This window comes from Myotis nattereri, assembly GCF_964212035.1.
Source record: "Myotis nattereri genome assembly, chromosome: X".
In the NCBI taxonomy this organism is placed as follows: domain Eukaryota; kingdom Metazoa; phylum Chordata; class Mammalia; order Chiroptera; family Vespertilionidae; genus Myotis; species Myotis nattereri.
The window spans coordinates 78,175,787-78,190,571 of NC_138078.1; the positions used below are offsets into that span (position 1 = coordinate 78,175,787).

Here is a 14,785-nt window from a genome sequence, read left to right on the forward strand (position 1 = left end):
TAGGGTTCCCCCGGCTAGACCCGTCTTTTCACCACATTAGTCTCCAGGAGGGGTGGTGTACCCTCTCAGATTATCCTAGGGATTACCTCCTTCATAGGAGTTTTAACCCTTGACAGTTTCTTATATGTTACAGGACCCAACAGGGTTTGCAATTTCTGTGACAGAGGGCTGGTACTCACCTATGCCCTCTGTTCCAAATAGGCCTCCCCCACTTTGCTAAAGTTGGGGTTTGTGCTACTCCTGACATGGGCATGGTCACACAGGCCTGCAAGGTAGTGCACGTGGCTGCCAACTGTTTGTCAACAAGAGAGTAGTGGCTCCCAGCTTCCTTCCATAACTGGGACCAAAACCTGATGGGTACCCTTCTCTGTCCACTTGGGCAACTGCCCTCTTAGCAGCTAGGTACCCTTCTCTACTTCTGGAATTCAACCTCATGTCACCCCCTTCCAGGACAACTGATACATGGCCATAACAATGGTGTCAAGTGGGGACTGGACACTCACCAATACCTTTAAAAAACCAATACAGGCAGCTGTGTTCAAATTCTGCAAGAGAATTGATGGTTAACACAACATTATTAACACAATGAAACATTGGCACCATGGGAGGCTTGCCTTAGGCAGCTAAGTTTTGTGCCGGTCCACTACATAGTGGTACTGCCCTAAAGACAGAGTTAGGTGGTCTACAAGATCCGTTATAGCTGGAGGAATCACTTTATTCAGTTCTCTGCAATCCATAAGTCAGTCACCAGGTGCCATCAGGCTTCTTCACTGGCCATACTGGAGAATTGTAGGGGCTGTGCACCTCAGATGATCCTCATCTTCTCCAGTCTCAACATTATCTGTTCAATCTCCCTAAGATACACTCTGGTACTGGAGAGAGTTGCCTGCCACAAAGACAACTCAACCCCCACACCCATCTACATGAGCGACTGGGACCACACATTTATCAGGGTCACTACAGAGCAAACTGTAGTCCGCAGTGGTATCTACCAATGCTAACCTGTCCTCTGGCTCACCTTCCTAATTGGGTGTCTGGACCTATTCCTCAGTCTAGGACAGTGATGGCGAACCTATGACACACGTGTCAGAGGTGAGACGCGAACTCATTTTTTTGGTTGATTTTTCTTTGTTAAATGGCATTTAAATATATAAAATAAATATCAAAAATATAAGTCTTTGTTTTACTATGGTTGCAAATGTCAAAAAATTTCTGTATGTGACATGGCACCAGAGTTAAGTTAGGGCTTTTCAAAATGCTGACGCGCCGAGCTCAAAAGGTTTGCCATCACTGGTCTAGGAGATCAAACTCTTTCTCTCCAGGAGAGTCTAAAAGTCCTGGAGGCTCTCAGGCCCAGGGGACATGCCTTCCCTCTGCACTCTCTGGGATCACCAGTCCACTAGCAACTGTCTCCAGAGGGCCAGCAGTCATTGGGCCGCTAATCTATTTTCTCCCTTTTAACCCCTACAGCCAGTAAACATTGTCTTATGTAGTCACAGGCCTTGCCATTCCCTTCTCTCACCACTTGACTTCTAAGTCGCCAGTGAGGACCAACATACTACCAGGGGCTGTAGCAAGAATCAAATCTTCAAGCTCATTGCAAAAGGGCTGAGGCTTGGGAGCCCAGCTCTTTGCTGTCTTTTGCCTGAAAATATATATATATATATAATGAAATGAAAATCTCAACAGGGACCTAATGAAAAAAACGTATACCTGCTATAACCAGTGGCTCAAACTGTGATTTAGTTTCCATCAGAGCTGCATGGACAGTGTGCAGCAGTGAGATGGTTATATGGCTTCAGTGGCAACAGGAGAACTTCAGAGCAATGGAAATTCCTAGTGACAAAGAGGAAATTCACATAATGATAAATAAATCAATTTACCAGGAAAACATGATTCTAAATGTGCACGCATGAAACAACAGAGCCTGAAAATTAATGAAACAAAAATCAAAGGAGCTAAATAAAGAAACAGAATGTATACACCCTTATGTTCAGAGCAGAGCAATTTATAATAGCTAGGATCTGGAAGCAGCCCAAGTGCCCATTAGTAGATGAGTGGATAAAAAAGCTATGGTACATTTACACCATAGAATACTATGCAGCAGCAAAAAGAAGGATCTCCTACCCTTTGAGACAACATGGAGGGATCTGGAGAGTATTAGACTACACAGAACAAGCCAAGCAGAGAAAGACAAGTATCACATGATCTCACTCATATGTGGAATCTAAAGAACAAAATAGCCCTGGCTGGTTTGGCTCAGTGGATAGAGCATTGGCCTGCGGACTGAAGGGTCCCAGGTTCGATTCCGGTCAAGGGCATATACCTTGGTTGTGGGCATATCCCCAGTGAGGGGTGTGCAGGAGGCAGCTGATCGATGTTTCTCTCTCATTGATGTTTCTAACTCTCTATTCCTCTCCCTTCCTCTCTGTAAAAAATCAATCTACACTAATAAAAGAGAAAAATGGTAATTGGCGTACGGCGATACCTTTTTCATTGGCTAATCAGGGCTATATGCAAATTAACTGCCAACTAAGATTGGCAGTTAACTGCCAACTAAGATTGGCAGTTAACTGCCAACAAGACGGCGGCTAATTTGCATATGTAGGCACAATGCAGGGAGGTGAAAGGGAAAGCAGGAAGAAGCCCCCTGCCACTGACAGTGATCTGAAACCCAGGGGGGAACTAAGAGCTGGGGGGCAGGGCAAAGGCGGCCCTGGGGCCGCCTTTGCCCTGCCCCCCAGCCATGATCGGAGAATCAGGAGCCTTTGCCGCCCTGGCCAGTGATAGCAGGAAGTAGGGGTGGAGCCAGCAATGGGAGCTGGGCATGGTCGAAGCTGGCAGTCCCAGGGGTCCCAGCTAGGGGTCCCTTGCCTGGGCCTAAAGCGAAGCCCACGATCGTGGCGTCCCCCGCTGCCACTGTGGGTCCCCGCTGCCCGGGCTGGACGCCACTGCGGGTCCCCGCTGCCCGGGCCGGACGCCTAGGCCAGAGGCGTTAGGCCTGGGCAGGGGCGGAGCCTGCAACCGCGGGGAGCTGGGGATCCCCTGCCCAGGCATGACACCTCTGCCGGAGGCCTCAGGCCTCGTCAAGGGGCTGATCCGGTGATTGGTGATCGGAGGGTGATGAGGGTCAACTTCTCTGGCCAAGGCATCAGGCCTGGGTGGGGGGTGGAGCCGGGGATTGGGGGGATATGATGGTCCCCTTGCCCAGGCCTGAAGCCTGGGTCAGAGGCGTCAGGCTTGGGTGGGGGGTGGAGCAAGTGATCAGAGGGAGATGGGGGTCCCCTGCCCAGGCATGATTCCTGGGCCAGAGGCCTCAGGCCTGGGCGGGGGCCAGAGCCAGTGATCGGGGGGAGATGGGGGTCCCCTGTCCAAGCCTGACACCTCTGGCGGAGGCGTCAGGCCTGGGCAAGGGGCCGATCAGGCGATCAGAGGGTGATGGGGGTCAACGCCTGAGGGCTCCCAGTATGTGAGAGGGGGCAGGCTGGGCTGAGGGACACTCTCCCCCACCCCCCACCCAGTGCACGAATTTCGTGCACCGGGCCCCTAGTTAAAATATATAAAAAAATAAAGAAAGAACAAAATAAACTGATGAACAAAGAGATCTAGAGACATAGAAACATGGAACAGACTAGTGAATCTTCAAAGGAAGGCAGGGGTGGGTGGGAAGAGATTACCAAAAGAATTTATATGTATAACCCATAGACACAGACAATAGTGTGGTGAAGGCCTGGGGTGGGAGGTGTGAGTGGGCTAGAAGGGGGTTAATGGGGAAAATAGGGGATATCTGTAATACTTTCAACAACAAAGACTTTTTTAAAATAAACAGACAAATCTACAAATATAGTATGAGGTTTCTTTTGAGAATGATGAAAAAGCCTAAAATTGGCTGAGGTGATTGTTGCACATATCTGCAAGTATGATAAAAACAACAACAACAACACAACATTAAATTGTAAATTTAAAATTGGTGAATTGTATGGTATATGGATTATGTCTCAATAAAGCTTTTAAATGCTAGAAGAGTATTCAAATCAATATATTTGGCACATAAGAGATTAATACACTGAATTTGCTTACCAGAATATAACCTCCATGAGAGCTGTTTTTTTGTTTGTTTGTTTTGTTTTCTTTTAATTACTTTTATTAACTGTTATATCCCAAGATCCTGGTTAAAATTGGCAATCAATAAATATTTATTGCTGTTTTGTTTTTCTTTTATAGCTATTGGTACAACTATGTTTGTATTCATGCTTTAAATCCAAGTCCCATAAAATCTGAGGTTTCTTTTCTCCACAGCCACCCATTCCCAATGCTGTTAAAATAAAGTTGAGTTTCAGATTTTCAAACGAGAGAGAGAGGATAATAGAAAGAAGGGAATAAGACTAGTCATTGGGGTTCTTTTATGAATAATAAATGCACTTTATGATACAAACCTATGATGGGTAAAAATGGTCAACTTCACAATCAAGGTTGCAGACATCCAAAATGTGATTATAGAAAACACAACTTCTTGTTACTAAACTATGTTCCACCATATTTTTCTTTGCTAATAAATATTTATCATTTGCTCAGGTATTACATGGCCATGTGTTTCATAAACATTGGGCCCTTTACCATCCCAGTAATAAATTGTGATTAATCTAGGCTGATCATGGTATTTTATTCCCCTAGTACTCAGGGTTCTGCAGAGAAACAGAATAAGTAGGATGTATGTGTGAGTGTGTGAATGTGTGTGTGTGTGTGTGTGTGTGCGCGCGCGCACGCACGCAAGCGTGTGGAGAGAGAGAGAGAGAGAGAGAGAGAGAGAGAGAGAGAGAGATTTAAAATCATTTTGGAGCATGGCAAGTCCAATATCTGCAGGGAAAACTGATATGCTGGAGACTTGGGAGAAGTTAATATTGCAGCTTAAGTTGATACATAAAGTGAACCACCATCACAAGTCCACCTCTTGTCAGCTTGGCACCCATATACATCTCCTTAAACCATACTTAATCTCTGAATAAAGACAATAATAAAATTATGATTCTGAATATGGTAATGGAACTATCCTGTGTGAAATCCAAACTGCACTAATCCTTTCTCCATAAAAGTATGTATAGATCATGTGTAATGCTCACTGTTCTCCTGATATCCTATAATTTAATTACTATGATGTAAAGCTAACAATATTTAATATTATCGATACATATTTTGTTATACGATAAAAGGCTAAGAGTCTAAGAAGACAAATATATCTGTTTAAATGTATGCAAACGATTAAGTATATTTTAAGTAAATGAAGAAAGGCTTTGTGATCTACAGGATAATATTAAAATAAACAATATGTGAATATTGACGTACCAGAAGGAGAACAGAGGGGTAAGGGGGCAGAAAGTTAATGACACCTAAAGTAGAAGCAACAAAAGACAAAATAAATAAGAGGAACCATGATAAAACTAAAATGCTTCTGCACAGCAAAATAAAAAAAAAATTAACAAAATAAAAAGACAACCTGTGGAAGGGGAGAAAATATTTACAAATCATATATCTGATAAGAGATTAATATTCAAAACATATATGCAACACATACAACTCAATAGTAAAAAAAAACTGATTAAAATGGGCAGACACTGAATAAACACTTTTTTTCAAAAAAAAAAAAAAACATTCAAATGGCCAATAGGTACATGAAAAGATGCACAGTATCAATAAATATCAAGGAAATGAAAATCAAATCCACAATGTGTTATCACCTAACATCTGTTACAATGGTTTTTATCAAAAGAAAAAAAATTAAAAGATACCAAGTGTTGTGAGAATGCTGATAAATAGAAACCCTTGCACAAGAATTATTCTTGGGAATGTAAATAGGTACAGCCACTATAAAACACACTATGGAGAGTCTTCAAAAAATTGAAAGTAGAATTACCATATGATCCAGCAATCTCACTTCTGCCTATATAACCAAGGAAATGAAATCAGCATTTTGAAGAAATATCTGTATCAAATATTTATTGCAGCATTACTCTTGAAAGCCAAAATATGGAAACAACATAAGTGTCTATCTATAGACAAGAAGATGTGAGATGTACATATACACAAAATGAAATATTATTTAGTCACGAGAAAGAAGGCAATCTGACATTTGGAACAACATGGGTGGACCTTGAAAGCATTATGCTAATAGAAATAAATCAGACAAAGAAAGACAAATACTGCATGATATAATTATATGTCAAATCTAAAAAAGTCATACTCATAGGAACCGAGAGTAGAATGGTGTTTTCCAGGGGCTGGAGAGAGGGAAATGAGATTTCCATTAAAGGGTACAAGCTTTCAGTTATAAGATGAATAAGTCATTGCGAACTAATGAGCAGTATGACAACTACAGTTAATAATAACATATTTATATACTTGAAAGTTGCTAAGAGAGTAGATCTTAAAAGTTTTCACCACAAAATAGAAATGGTAATTATGCGAGGTGATAGAGTTGTTAATTAACCCTACATTGGTAATCATTTTGTACTAAAACATCATGTTTTATACCTTAAACTTACAGGATGTTATATATCAGTTATACCTCAATACATTTGGTTAAAAATTTTTTCCATAAAAATAACATTTCAGGTATAACATATTACCTTATACTTATTATTTTTAAATAAATAAATAAAAGCAAAGTTTAACAAAATTTGCTCACACATTTGTGGAGAATAGTAAACTGTAAATCTGCAGGGTATGCTGACATGCTGGAAATCTAGGGGGAAAAAGTCCATCTTGCAGTTTGTGTCTGAAGACAAGCTCCTGCCTAAATTCCTCTTCCCCTGCATGTCAGTCTTTTTTCTTAAGTCCTCCTAATGATAAAATTAGGCCATCCATATGGAGAGTAATCTGCTTTACTCAGTGTCTACTGAATCAAATGTTCATTTCATCTAAAAATATTTTCACCACAACATCCAGACTTATTTGGCCAAATGTTTAGATACTGTGACCTAGACCTAGTCAAGTTGACACAAAAGATTACCCATCGTAATTCCCTTATCAATGCTAGAATAAGCATGTGAAGCAACATTGTCCAATGGGAGCCTTCTCATCACCTTCCAATGGAACAGGAGAAAGATACAAGCAATCTTTTCCTCTTTGCTACTTTAAACACAATGAACTCTGGCATCCATCTTGAGGCCATGAAGGTCTGAGTCTGCGAACAAAATGAGATAACACAGAACAGAAGAATTAACCTGGATCTTTTTAAAAATATATATTTTATTGATTTTTTACAGAGAGGAAGAGAGAGGGATAGAGAGTTAGAAATATCAATGTGAGAGAAACATCAATCAGCTGCCTCCTGCACACTCCTTACTGGGGATGTGCCCGCAACCAAGGTACATACCCTTGACCAGAATTGAACCTGGTTAGGGCATGACCTGGATCTTTGATTACATCTTTGAGTCCTTAAATTAATCAACTCTCTCACTTATAGAATTATGACAAACAATAATTTTTTTTATTATAAAAAATCAATTAATGTGTTTTACCTTAATAACCACCTACAGAAGAAAAATTGATCATGTCAAGTGATGAATAAAATCATTTGACAAAATCTAGTACCTAATCATATTACTTAGCAATTTTATATTGATATTATAGATAATTAATTTTTTGCTATCTTATTTTTCAGAAGACATGCCTATATTAGAGATAACATTTAGATTTCAGGGTTTCTCCAACCTTACTGCATACCAGCATGCTCAACTGGTGAATGCATTACAAATACCAGTTTCTTAGCTCTGTTAAAATTAGATTTTTCTGGGAATGGGTGTTTGTATTACCTATTTTTAACAGGCTCCTTGGAATGAGGATTGCGGTAACTGGTCCCTGGATAGCAATTTAGAATAATCTAAATTTGGTTATTATTTATGTTTTCTCTCTCATGATAATAGAATTCTATTCAGTTTTTCTTTTGTACTTTTTTTGTTACAGGATGTAAAATAGACTTTAATGCCCAATAAGTGACCCTTATTCCTGATACCCTGCATTCCGATGCTCGGCTTGTCATCTTGCATTTTGACAAAACACAATGTTTATACAAAGCTGACAGAGCATGGTTTTAAAACTATTTTATTTGTACATAGTATGATGAGACAGGCATTCAATTATTTTTCCCTCTAAGATTCAAGGTGAAAAATTTAACTGTTACTGTTGCTTTGTAAAAGTTTAAAGACAGCTTAGGTTCTTCATATTTTTGTTTTAGAAAAGTAACTTAACTTAAATTTCAAGTAACTTAGTAGACAATTTATGCATCTACCCAATTTGTTCAAGTGATTTATAACATTTTACTAGAAGATATTTATTAATACCTTCTAAGATTCTTTGAATCAAGAATATCATTCCTCTGTGCATTGCTTTCAATCATTCAAAACTAAGTAGAAATTAAATGAATCATATCTAAAATAAGTTGCAAGTTAATATCTAGAAATCTGATTATATATTTATATCCAACCCATAGAAATAATTTTCATTAAACTCATTAATCATCTTTAAAAGAAAATTTTGAAATTTACTCTTCATTTCTGTCTAGGTCACATTATCCATTCACTCTTCCCCCTCAGAAAAAAACTTTCCAAAAAATTGGTTCACCTACTTGTTAAAAAAAAAGACTACAGTATAGAGACTACAACAACAAATGTTGATAAATCAGAGGCAATCCTAATTGTTTACTAGTAATTTCTGGCAGCTTTAAATTTGGGCCTCATTTTATTTTTTACAAGCAGGAACAAAATCCAATTAAGGGGAGTCAGAAATTCTAGACTAGTGGTTCTCAATTCTGTCTACACATTAAAATAAGTCTGGTGAGAAAGAAGAGTTTTAAAATACTTGATTCCATGTCCTTGCCCCTGGATTAACTAACACAGAATATGTGAGGGTAAGACCTAAGTATTTTAAAAGTGAATCTCCTGCCCTAGCTAGTTTGGCTCAGTGGATAGAAAACCAGCCTGCAGACTGAAGAGACCCAGGTTCTATTTAGGTCAAGAGCACATGCCCTGCTCTAACCAGTTTGGCTCAGTGGATAGAGCGTCAGCCTGCGGACTGAAAGGTCCCAGGTTCTATTCGGCCAAGGGCATGTACCTTGGTTGCGGGCATATACCCAGTGGAAGGTGTGCAAGAGGCAGCTGGTCAATGTTTCTAACTCTCTATCCCTCTCTCTTCCTCTATGTAAAAAATCAGTAAAATATATGTATTTTTTCTAGATATATTATTTTAATGCCCTCCCAAAATATTTCACATCCAAATATACAGCTCAAAAGAATTCATTTCTATGAATTTATTTATTTACATTAAGAATTAACTTGAGAGAAACCAAGATGGCGGCATAGGTAAACACTGGAGTTTGCTGCCTCGAACAACCACTTCAAAAATACAACTAAAAGACGGAACAGACATCATCCAGAACCACAGGAAGGCTTGCTGAATGGAAATTCTACAACTAGAAGGAAAGAGAAAAGCATACCAAGACTCAGAGGAGGTGCAGTGCGAAAGTAAAATACTAAGGTACAGAGGCTCGTGGGCTGAAGTAAACTGCCGATAAACTTAATGAGACCTACAAGAAATCTAATGAGACTCTCGAGGTTATGATAAAGGACCAACTAGAAATTATGCATACACTGACTGAAATAAAGAATATTATACAGACTCCCAACAGCAGACTAGAGGATCACAAGAATCAAGTCAACAATTTGAAATACGAAGAAGCAAAAAACACCCAACCAGAAAAGCAAAATGAAAAAAGAATCCAAAAATATGAAGATAGTGTAAGGAGCCTCTGGGACAGCTTCAAGCGTACCAACATCTGAATTATAGTGGTGCCAGAAGAAGAGAGAGAGCAAGATATTGAAAACCTATTTGAAGGAATAATGACAGAAAATTTCCCCTACCTGGTGAAAGAAATAGAATTACAAGTCCAGGAAGCACAGAGAACCCCAAACAAAAGGAATCCAAAGAGGACCACACCAAGACACATCATCATTAAAATGCCAAGAGCAAAAGACAAAGAGAGAATCTTAAAAGCAGCAAGAGAAAAAAAAGTCAGTTACGTATAAGGGAGTACCCATACGACTGTCAGCTGATTTCTCAACAGAAACTTTGTAGGCCAGAAAGGAGTGGCAAGAAATATTCAAAGTGATGAATATCAAGAACCTACAACCAAGATTACTTTATCCAGAAAAGCTATCATTCAGAATTGAAGGTCAGATAAAGAGCTTCACAGATAAGGAAAAGCTAAAGGAGTTCATCACCACCAAGCCTGTATTATATGAAATGCTGAAAGGTATCCTTTAAGAAGAGGAAGAAGAAGAAAAAGGTAAAGATACAAATTATAAATAACAAATACACATCTATCAACAAGTGAATCTGAAAATCAAGTGAATAATCTGATGAACAGAATGAACTGGTGATTATAATAGAATCAGGGGCATAGAAAGGGGGTGGACTGACTATTCTTGGGGGGTAAAGGGGTGAGGGGGATGCGGGAAGAGAATGGACAAAAATCGTGCACCTATGGATGAGGACAGTGGGTGGGGAGTGAAGGAGGAGGGTGGGGTGGGAGCTGGGTGGAGGGGAGTTATAGGGGGAAAAAAGAGGAACAAATGTAATCTGAGCAATAAAGATTTAATTAATCAAAAGAAAATAAAATTAAAAAAATATTTTACTTGTACCATTGTTTGTTTTCCTTTTTATACATTTTTCAATTATAGTTTACATTCAGTATTATTTTATATTAGTTTTTGGTATAGTAGTTAGACATTTAGGCATAGTAGTTAGACATTTATGTCACTTGAGCCATTCTTAACAGTTTCAATATAGTTAACAAATTACTCTTTTTTTGTATAAGCTTTTCTTTTTTTTATTGCTTAAAGTATTACAAAGGGTATTACATATGTGTCCTTTTTTTTCCCTCACCCTTGACAATCCCCTGGCCTCCCCTACCCCCCAGTGTCTTATGTCCATTGGTTATGCTTATATGCATGCATACAAGTCCTTCGGTTGATCTCTTACCCCCCTCCCTCCTGCCCCCCAACCCTCCTCGGCCTTCCCGCTGCAGTTTGACAATCTGAGGCAGCTCTGCCTCTGTATCTATTATTGTTCAAAAGTTTATAATGGTCTCTATTATCCATGAATGAGATCATGTGGTATTTTTCCTTCATTGACTGGCTTATTTCACTTAGCATAATGCTCTCTAGTGTATAAGCTTTTCATTCATCAGAGAAAACATAATAAAAGTAAAGATCATAGATCCTTTCTCACTAAACAAAGAATCCAAAATCTATTAGCCTAAAATTTTTTTCCATTGTTAATGCATGAAGAAATTACTGTAATGGAATATTGTTTCTTTGTAGAAATATAACCCAGGATCAAAATATCACATATTTAATGTTCATAAATTTAAAAAAAGAGTACATGCCCTGGTTGTGGGCTGGATCCCTAGTAGGGGGCATGCAGAAGGAAGCCAATCAATGATTCTCCCTCATCACTGATGTCTCTCTCTCTCTTTCTGCCTTCCCTTTCCCGTTCTCTCTGAAATCAATATATATATATATTACATATATATTTATATATGATATATATATATATATATATATATATATATATATATATATATTTAAAATAAATCTCCCTGGTGATTCTATTTGGCAACTAGAAGGAGAATGACTGCCTGAGACACCTTTTTTAATTTTATTTTTGAACTAGCATAATTTGTTTTTGTAGAAACTTCTACTACTAGATTAATAATTATTTTTAGTAAATGAGTGTTTTCAGTATAAGTCTAATTTCATGTCATTATTATATAACCTAGTGTGAGAGATTTAATTACATACTGTGTACCACAATAGATTAGATCATGGCTGCTTCTGGAATTCAGTTCAAAATATTCATGTGTTGAATATTGCAGCAGAATCTGTGAATTTATGTTTTCCTTGTTTTTCAACTCCAGTTTAATATAGGCCCTTTTATAATGTTTTCTTAAGCGTGGATTTAGAACATCTCAAAGGATATACTCATAGCATAATCAAAACCATAAAATGTATCTGAGCACTAACCTATTTTCAAAAATAATGTAAATTATCCAAAATACTTGCCTTTAATATTTCAAATTAATTTTTATTAAAATTGAATACATTACCCTTATAGAGAAATTAATAAATAAATGTACCCCAAAATCCTAATGACTCATGAGCCAAAATCCATAATTAAGATTATATTTTAAAGCAGGTTTATATTCTGATTTTTTACTTGATAAATATTTTAATACTAATTTTCTCATGTCATTGAAAATTCTTTAAAAGTTTTTATAAGCTAATTCTATTCCAAATTATGAATATAACATAATGTTTTATATTTTGTCATAAATATCAGTGTAGTAAATATGTTACAATTAAATACTTAGCTGCATTTCAAATACTTCCAATAAAATATTTGCAAAAAATAAATGATTCAGATATTTTTAGATGTTTGTCAAATTGTTTTTCTGGTTTTACCAATTTTTATTCTCAACAGGTGTATAGCAAATATCTGTTATATTTGCTGTTTGGGTTTTCTCTAGGTAAGAAAAATTAACTTCTGTAGTAAGAACAAAGGCCTCATGAAGAAAAAACTAGTCTTTCAACATAATTAAAAACTCTTCCAAATTACTGAAAACTTTCCAGGTTAACTGACATGGGTTGTGTAAACAAGTCCGAATGGTAGTAAATAGCAGGGCAATTCCGGAAACAAATCTTTCAAAGGGCAGAAATTCCTGGATAAGTGGGCCGGACCCTGTTTCAAACTGAGTCATAATAAGAGAGTAATTATTGTACATTGATGTCATAAACACTGAAACTTTTCCTTCAAGTACAAATGTATCTCCTGTGGAAATAATTATATGAGTGAATTTAAAGAGCCCTTATTGTATAGCCTCCACCTAAATTTTGACATGAAAATCATCTGGATGCATAAAGCATTAGTAGGAATAGATTTGGGCTATTACCTAATCATCAAACTTTGGTGAGCTGATTATTGAAGCAAGGACTTTAGAAAGAGTTCTAGCTTCAACATAATCAGAATGATAAACATTATAGGAGTATAATAAGAATAATCAGAAGTTTTACTCAAATATTTTTATTCTTTTTTATTTCAGCCCTTGGGGCCCTTTATTGAAACTCACAGCACAGTATTTGAGACAGACAGTGTTGACTGGCTGAACCCCAGGAGGCTGAGAAATTGAGATCCCAGCACCTTCCTGCCCTCCTGGGGGCCATTCCTCCGTGAAGGCAACCAGACCTGAGCAGCTCCGGGCTGGAGGATGGGCAGTCCAAACAGAGGTAATAAGAACATTTGGAAGCAGGGTGGCCCTGCAGCACTGCCCGAGGCTGGGGGCCCCCAAAGTCTGATAGTTGTGGCATCCATGGGGACAGACACACCCTCAGCTGTTTTTATGAGCTCGTTCTTCCACATAGAGCTGCATCTTTAAAATGTCTGATGTCATGGTTTTTAGGGGTATCAACCGGGGGTCATGCATGTGGACATCCTGCTCATCTGCCAGGATCCAGGGGAAATCCTTGATGACCTGGATCTTCTCCATGTTGCGAGTGGCAGCTTCCCTCGTGTGCACCAAAACTGTGAAGATGCAGCCTGGGGGGTTGTGGTCCAAGACAGCATCACACACGCTGATCTTCAGGATGAAAGCTCAGAGCAGCTGCTCTACGTGAGACAGCAGGGAGTCTGAGCTGATGGGCAGCAGTGGAGGCTGGATGATTTCAAAGACGAATTTCTCCACTGGGCGGTGCTCTTTGTCCAAAATTACCACCACCACTTTCTCCACATAATTCTTCTTCAGGAGCGGCTTGACACAGTGCAGCATGTCCTGGATATACTGGTTCAACTCCGGGTGGCAGGACATCTGGACAGGCACGTTGTCTTTCTTCCGCTTCTGGAAGATGCCCACTGGGTAGACCTCGCGCACCTAGAGGATCAGGTGCACGGCCACCTCAGGAACTCGCACAGCACCTCTGCCACCACTTGGCCAAAATTGAGATCCTGTCGCGTGACTTCCCGCCACCTCGGGGGCATCAGCTGCACCGCAATTAGCCTGTTCCCTGGCCACCCACCCGCTGTCTCGGGGGTAGGAAAGGCCAGAAGGGCCACAGAGGCCAGAGGAACAGGGCCGGGAGGAGGAGAAGAAGGGCTGGAAGGAGACTCCACCCACTCCCGGGGGTCCCGACCCGGAGGGAGTCCCGCCGCCCTTCTCCCTCCAGAGGCACCTGCTCCAGCCTAGGTTCACGGGTTGCTGCTCGCCCAGCGCTGGGAACCACGGACGCGACCACTGGCGCCTCCAGCTCAATCCAAATATTTTTATTCTTGTGTGATTACTATGGTTCACAAACTCATGTACACTGGAATAGTATCTGTTAACATTCTTTGAAGCATTTAAAAAAATGTTTTCTTCTATAGAAAATTTATTTTATTGTGCCAGATGTCGGGGAAAATCCAATCTGACCCTTATTTATTTATTTTTCCTTTTTTAAAAAAATTATCGGGGTGTCACTGTTTAATAAAATTCTACAGGTTTCACATGCGCAATTCTACAACACATCATTTGTACTTTGTATTGCATGTTCGCCATCCCTAGACAAATCTCCAGCCTCCACCATTTATCCCTCATTTTCCTTCCCCCATCTCCTCAAACCTCCTCAACCCAGCAATCACCACACTGTTATCCATGTCTATGAGTTTTTTCTTTTCTTTCTTTTTTGCTAAATCTCTAAACCTC

General features: G+C 39.2%; 1 pseudogene across 1 annotated transcript; it reads right to left on the reverse strand.

The window, feature by feature from the left end:
* Positions 1–13,438: 13,438 nt before the first annotated feature.
* LOC308511723 (mitotic spindle assembly checkpoint protein MAD2B-like) lies at positions 13,439–14,085 on the reverse strand (annotated as a pseudogene). The gene has a single exon. The product of its transcript is annotated as a mitotic spindle assembly checkpoint protein MAD2B-like (transcript).
* Positions 14,086–14,785: the final 700 nt, after the last annotated feature.